Source organism: Palaemon carinicauda, chromosome 5 (genome assembly GCF_036898095.1).
Source record: "Palaemon carinicauda isolate YSFRI2023 chromosome 5, ASM3689809v2, whole genome shotgun sequence".
In the NCBI taxonomy this organism is placed as follows: Eukaryota; Metazoa; Arthropoda; class Malacostraca; order Decapoda; family Palaemonidae; genus Palaemon; species Palaemon carinicauda.
In genome coordinates this window covers 145,043,545-145,051,044 of record NC_090729.1, presented here as the reverse complement: position 1 = coordinate 145,051,044, position 7,500 = coordinate 145,043,545, and positions in this window count along the sequence as shown.

The window sequence follows — 7,500 nt, the reverse complement described above, 5'->3', positions numbered from 1 at the left end:
CGTGTCGACTTCATATATAAGCTAAGTACAGATATTTTGTATTCATTCCAGTTTGGGCAGTGAAGTGTAGTTATCACAAGTCGTTAGTCGATTATTACTGGGGTGAGTGAGTTGCTAAACTTTGTTATAGGAAACCCCGAATTCTCATTTAGAATTTTTCTTTCTTTGTGCTAATTCCTTTTTCTTTCAGAAACTCTTGAGGAAATGTTTTGGGATTAGTAACATTGTTGGGGGAATTTTATTATACATATGCGTTTACGCAGTGGGCGTCTGTACTCATATAGATATTTTGATAGAATTGCAAGCGGTCAAAGAGATAGAAAAAAAAATAAATACAGCAGTCATGGCTCCTCCTGTCAACCCTACCCTTGGACCTAGTGGTGTAGGCCAGACTAATCCTCCTCCAATTGTGACGCTTGTAAATGCCAGGTCAGCAATCCTTCCTTTTCAAGGTAGGGTCAACGGGTTCTTGCCACAAAATGTGGAGTCATGGATTTCATCCGTTGATGCCCATTTAAATGCCAAACAAATCGTAGATCCTTTTGTACAATTACAAGAAGCTAAAAGTTTTATAGATTTTTCTAAGGGGGATGCGAGTGCGTATTTAAGAGGTGTTTCATTTCAAGAAGCAGTTACTTGGGATGATTTCAAAGTTAGGTTACGCGCGATCTATGGGGGTGAGGAAGCCTTGGATGTAGTGTTAACATTACGAAATACACTTAATCAAGCCACTATGAATTGGCTTAATGTTATTGAGAGAGCAGCTCTCATAGCTGATAGGCTCAACGAATATCAGGACATTTTAGGTAATTCCACTTGGGTTACTAACGATAACATCTCCGTGAAAGATTTTTTACGATTAATGTATTTAACTTGCATGACACTTATGTTGCCTGAAGCTTTAGTGCGGTGCTTTGATAAGAAGTTAACGCCTGCAAGTACGGAATTGGATGTCTATAAACAGATAAAGAAACACATGTCCAAGTGTCCAGATCTCGATCCCGTGTTAACTCAAGTTTTTGCTAAGAATGAAACAAAACCACAAACAGAGAACGTAATTAACAGTCCAGTAGCGGTAGTGACGTGTTACAACTGCAAACGTCAAGGTCACATAAGCGCAGACTGTAGAACGAAATTTTTCTCAGTTCACAACACAGCAACGCATTCTTATAGTCAATGTTACTCGCGTAAGACACAACAATATCCTAGAAATACACAGTCAATTCCACAGTCAGTTCCATATGGAAATAAAAAGAAAAATCCTCATTTTAACAATAAGAAGAAACAACCAAATGTCAATGCAGTTCAAAGTCCGAAACAAACAAACACTTCTTCAAATATCGCTGAGCCTGGGCAGTCAAACCAGACCTCGCAAGGTCAGTCTAATTTTCAGAATGTGCAGAGCAAAGCAAATACCACATAGTTAACTCTAGAGGGGAAGAGAGTGATGTTGGGTCAAGGTTTTTCATGTCAACATCAATAGTATTGAATAATCAATTTAATGTTTTATCAGATAATTGTGAGACAATAGATTTTCCTATGAAACACACGGCCGAATTAAGTAAAACAGTGCATGCTCCCGTAGATTTGCAACGAATTCATACAATAATAAGCCAAAATGAGTTACGGCCAACCTTATATGCTGTAAATTTAGAACACAAATCCTTTACGTTATTTTTTGACTCTGGTAGTCCACGTAATATTATGGATTTGAAGACACATCATTTGTTGTTTTCGAACTTTCCGATTGAAAAATCAGGAATTAGACTTTCAGGTATAGGAAATAATGAATTAAACGTCATAGGCATAACTCATATTCAGTTCAGAGTCGGTAATCGCACGTTTGCCGATACATTTGTTGTTGTAAAAAACATTAATATGTATCCAGCTGTAATTATAGGATACCCATCTATGGGAAATCAGAACATTATCTTAGCTCCTGCCAAGCACGGCGTGTATATCAAAGGGAAATTCTATAAGTCTTCTAATACCTTAAAGTCAGTTTTGGATAAAAAGGAGACGACAAATGTAACCGTAACGTACGTTGAAGAACCAATAACTTGTCTCACTAATAAAGAAATAATATACGCGACCCAACAGAATTCTCGTTCACCCGTAATATCATCTTGCACGCAATCTATCGAACCAAACATACCTTCGAATTTAATAGTGCAAATAAAGAAAACACTACCGGGATCTGAAATATTAATCCTATCCGATACTTTGAAAACCAACGGATTGTCTGTCACACAAGCTATTTATACAGTAGGCTCACATCAGCAATGTAATATCGAAGTCTGTAATCATTTAAATAACACTCTAGTAATTCACAAAAATCAACATATCTTGGATGTAGAAGTTTATAAACATCGTATTCTTACCGTTGCTGAAATCAATCACTCTCAATCAGTTGCGGATGAATCCCTTTTGCGATCTATTAAAAATAAAATCAGTAAGGACATTCAAGACGAAGAAATTCAGCAGAAAATTTTTGAACTTTTAACTAAATATCAAGATGTCTTTTCCACTACGGATGGATCCTTAGGAAAAACAGATGTGATCGAGCATCAAATAAGGTTAAAGGACAAGCAGAAAATTATATATGTACCCTCGTACAGACTCCCTATGAAATTCCAGAATGAAATAAATGATGAAGTAGGTAAAATGTTAGAGGAAGGAGTCATTAGAAAATCAAACAGCCCTTATAATTTTCCTTTAATAGTTGTACCGAAAAAAGATCGAACATGGCGTATCTGCGTTGACTTTCGTCGTCTAAACGAGGAAACGATCCCTGATCGATTCCCAGTGCCATGTACTGACGATATTTTGTCTTTGTTAGGTCAGAATAAATATTTTACCAGTTTGGACTTACTTAAAGGCTTTCACCAGATATCATTAGAAGAAGATAGTATCCCATACACAGCCTTCAGCACAGCCAGGGGACATTATGAATTTTTACGGATGCCTTTTGGTTTACGTTGTGCTCCTATAACATTTACAAGAATGATTAACATAGTGTTTGGAGACTTGTTAGGGGATATATTGCATGCCTATATGGATGATCTTGTAATCTTTTCCAACACCTTAGAAGAACATCTACGTAAGTTAGAACTAGTACTACAGAGATTAAGACAACATAACTTGAGGGCAAAGATTAGTAAGTGTGAATTTTTCAAAACAGAATTAATATATTTGGGTTTCATGGTGTCAAGCCAAGGTCTTAAAGTAGTCCATGATAAGGTGTCGGCTATACGTAATTTTCCCATACCTACTAATGTCAAGGGAATACAGCAATTTCTGGGTTGTAGTGGATATTACAGGCGTTTTATACGCAACTATTCAATAATAGCCGCTCCTTTAACTGATCTTACGAAGAAGGGCGTAGATTTTATATGGTCTGAGCAACATCAAAAGGCGTTTAATACTTTGAAAGATGAACTGTGTAGTCCTCCTATCTTAAAATTTCCTGACTTTGGTAAGGAATTCTTCATTGCAACAGACGCCTCAGACTTAGGAGTAGGAGGGGTATTGCTTCAGCAATATGATAAACAGTTTTTCCCGATAGCTTTCTATTCTCGAAAATTGAGAACTTCCGAAAGTAAGTATGCAGTAATAGACAAGGAAGGACTAGCTATTGTTAATTCGCTAGTGCATTTTAAGTTCATAATTTACGGTTATCCCGTTAAGGTTCTTACTGACCATAAACCACTAACAGAGTTCTTTAAAGGCTTCAACCACAGCCCTAAACGAACTCGGTGGCATTTGATCATTCAAGATTTTGGCGCAAGAATCGGGTATTTACCTGGGAAAGCAAATATCATTGCTGATGCATTATCACGCAACCCCGTGTCATCTTGTACGGAGCCTTTAGCTGAATTAATAGATATATCAACATCCATGCCTATTGTAAAAACAATATCTGAACAAGAAGAATTAGGCTGGAGTGCTGAATTGTTACAGACTGAGCAAAGGAAAGATCAGAAAATAGAAACAATTATAAATGCTTTGAAAGGCAATCATAAAGAAAAGGAATATATAAAGTATAAGCAGCAGAATTATATAATCAAAGATAATATTCTGTGTAGGACTGTGACAAGGAAAACCCGCAATACACCACATGTAACTAACGACCAGGTAGTAGTACCAATCTCACTTATTTCCACTGTCCTGAATTGGTTGCATTCAAATCCATTACATGGACACCCTGGGTTCTCATTAATGTCACAGAAAGCCAAATCATTGTTTTATTGGCATACAATGCTTACAGATATAAACAGACACATAGCTAATTGTCGCACATGTCAGGAAAACAAAGGGCACACGAAAACACCTGTCAGCCTAGGAGCTTATCCTGTGGCCAATCAACCCTTTGAAAGAATACATTTAGATTTGTTAACAGGATTTTACGAGTCAGACAGAGGAAATAAGCACCTCTTAGTAATTATAGATGCTTTAACTCGATATACAGAACTAATAGCGCTTAAAACTAAAACTGCGATTGAATGCGCTAGGAAGTTTTACGAGTGTTACATTTGTAAACATGGAATTCCACACATGATAATCTCAGGCTCGGGTGGTGAATTTAATAATCACTTTCTTACCTTATTGTGTGAATTCCTCAACATAAAGAAGATTAATACCATGATATATCACCCAGAGTCGAATGGGCTAGTGGAAAGAGCAAATAGGAAGATATTAAATATATTGAGGGTAACACTAGGGGGATCAGACCCCAACTGGGATATTGCAATACCGGCGGCACTGAGTACTCTGAATCATTCATATCATAAATCAATTAAAATGTCACCGCATGAAGCATTGTATGGTACCCCAGTTAGAACACCTTTCCATGTATTAACGCCTACAACTAATTTATCAAATCCTTTAAAAGAATGTATAAATGCAAGTATAAGTCGATATGATATCCTTCGAAAGAATTTAGAAGAATCACAAATCATAATGAAAAGGAATCATGATAAAATAGCGAAACCAACTAAAACATATACCGTGGGTGATAACATCTATATTCAAATCAATGTCAGAAAAGGGCTCAACTATAAATTAACACCTAAGTTTGAAGGCCCATTTAACATTTTGGAAACATTAACGGCCAATAGGTTTAGAATTCAAAACGTAGCCCAACCCACGGATGAGAGAATAGTACCATTGGCTCACATAAGAAATTAAAAAGAAAAGAGAGGAAAAGAAGTGAGGGAAAATTTTATTCTGTTTTATGTGATTAAAAGTTTTCTTTTTAATACAGGAGTAATTACATATATTTTTTCTCGTTACAGGTTTCCAAGATGAATTTTTTGTTGTTGGGAGTGATATTGTTCGCTCAGACATTTTTCTCGTATGGGATGAGCTCTAAGACTAAAAATATATATTTTATATATGGCAATATAGTTGAAAGACAAGAAGACATTTTTATTACATCAACCAACGTAATTGTAGAAGTGAATATGCAAGCAATTTTTCTTCAAGAGAATGATGTCATTAGCTTAAGAACCGCCATTTCAAGGTTTTCTGCATCATTGGATGAGTTGCATAGAAGACATTTTCATTTGACTACTAAGAGTTTGCTTGGATGAACATTAAAAGTTGCAGAGATGCTATCTGATGACTTGAAAAATAAGACTGGCGAGACAGGATCTTTGGCTTATGACCTTTTGATGTGGACTGTAGGACACGAACAGAAAGAAAGACGGAATCCGTTTATTTATGCTGCATTAAGCATCTTTGGGTCTGTTGCAAGTTTAGGTATAGGAATTTCCAATCACTTAAAATTAGTAATCAAAATAAGAAAATTGAGTTCTTGACTCATAAAGATGAATTGATTATGTCAGAACTAAGGAATCAGTTAGCTTCAATCAATCAAATTATGGATTTATTAAATGAACATTCAGATAATATCGTTCAAATTATTGAAGTACAGGATTTGTTGGCAACATTAACGTATCATGATTCAAAGATAGATCACATACATAACAGAATTACACATTTCATTGAGAAATCCAAGGATTATGTAGAAGCTATCACGTTAGCAACTAAAGGTGTATTGTCGCCCCATTTGTTGCCTATACGTTACTTAAAATTAATTCTGAAGAACGGAAGGGATAAACTAGGCTATGTTCCTTTGTTAGACGAACATAGGTTAGAATTTTATTACAGCCTAATTACAGTAAACGTAGATAATAACAAGATTAGGATTACAATTCCCTTTGATTCTTCTGATGCCTGGCAATCTTACAGGATATCACCATTTCCGACTTTCATGACGAATCACTCAAATCCAGTAATATCCAGTTTGACAGGACACATATTGATTTCCCCAGACAAGGAAACATATACGGTCATTAAAGACTTAAATCAATTAACTCACTGTTCAGACGCAATGGATAGAAAAATATGTACGGCTGACTCATTTGAATTCCATAAAAACTTAATGGATTCATGCGAGTTAGGTATAGTGCTAGACGGTGCTCTCTCCCATACAAGTGAAAATTGTCTGGATAGGCTTTATCCCTTTGACAATAAAGAGTTCAATTGCAGACTGAATAATGGCTCGTGGATACGATACGACAAGGACGGCTTCAATGTATCATGCCCTGACGGATCCACGTCCTTTACACATATCTTCGTCGCAGCAGATGGTTGTGTCGGGACTTCCCCGAATTCCATGGTGACTGGTCTACGGACAATCATCAGAGAACGAGCCTACTTCGCGAACTTCACGTGGACCTCTACAATGCCAGCACTTCCTCTCCCGTACAACGGACATGTGGCAAAGCGGTTGATGAAACTTACCGAAAAGGACCACCTGTCACCGACTTATAAAGAAATTCTTCACCCCATACTACTGGCTGGTTTGTGTTTCACGGTGGTGATATTTATCGCCGTGAACATCCTTGTTTGGCGTAGGTTACGACACAGCAAGCAGCTAAAAAGGAATGAGTTGACTAGCCCCGACAATACCCCCTATCTGATTCAGTTCAAAGCCGTTTGAGTGGCCACCTCATTCGCTAAGGGAGAAATTTGTCGGGAAGATGTTTGTATGAAAAGCTGATTAGTACGCTAGTAATATGTAATTAAAGAAATTTTCTACATTTGCATTGTTAAAAATACATTTAAAACAACATTAAAAAAAAAAATAAATAAAAAAAAAAAGGATATAAATCATTTTTTCTCTCGGCATCTAATAAAAATATATAAGCCGGAATGTTAAAAAAGAAAAGAGAAAAAAAAATAATAAAATATATAACAGAATCTATGGGCATCTAATAAAATATATCAGCCCTATATATAAATATATATATATGTACGAAACCATGGTACGTGTACGTACCAGGAATTCGTGTTTGTGCACTAAAAATTTAGTATTTTGTTTCTGACAAAGGTAACAATTATTCTTTATCAAGTTACCAAATCATATGTAAGTCAGAAGTTATTTTGTTTTTTGGTACCATGTAATCATTTGCTAGCAATGTACCATATATATGA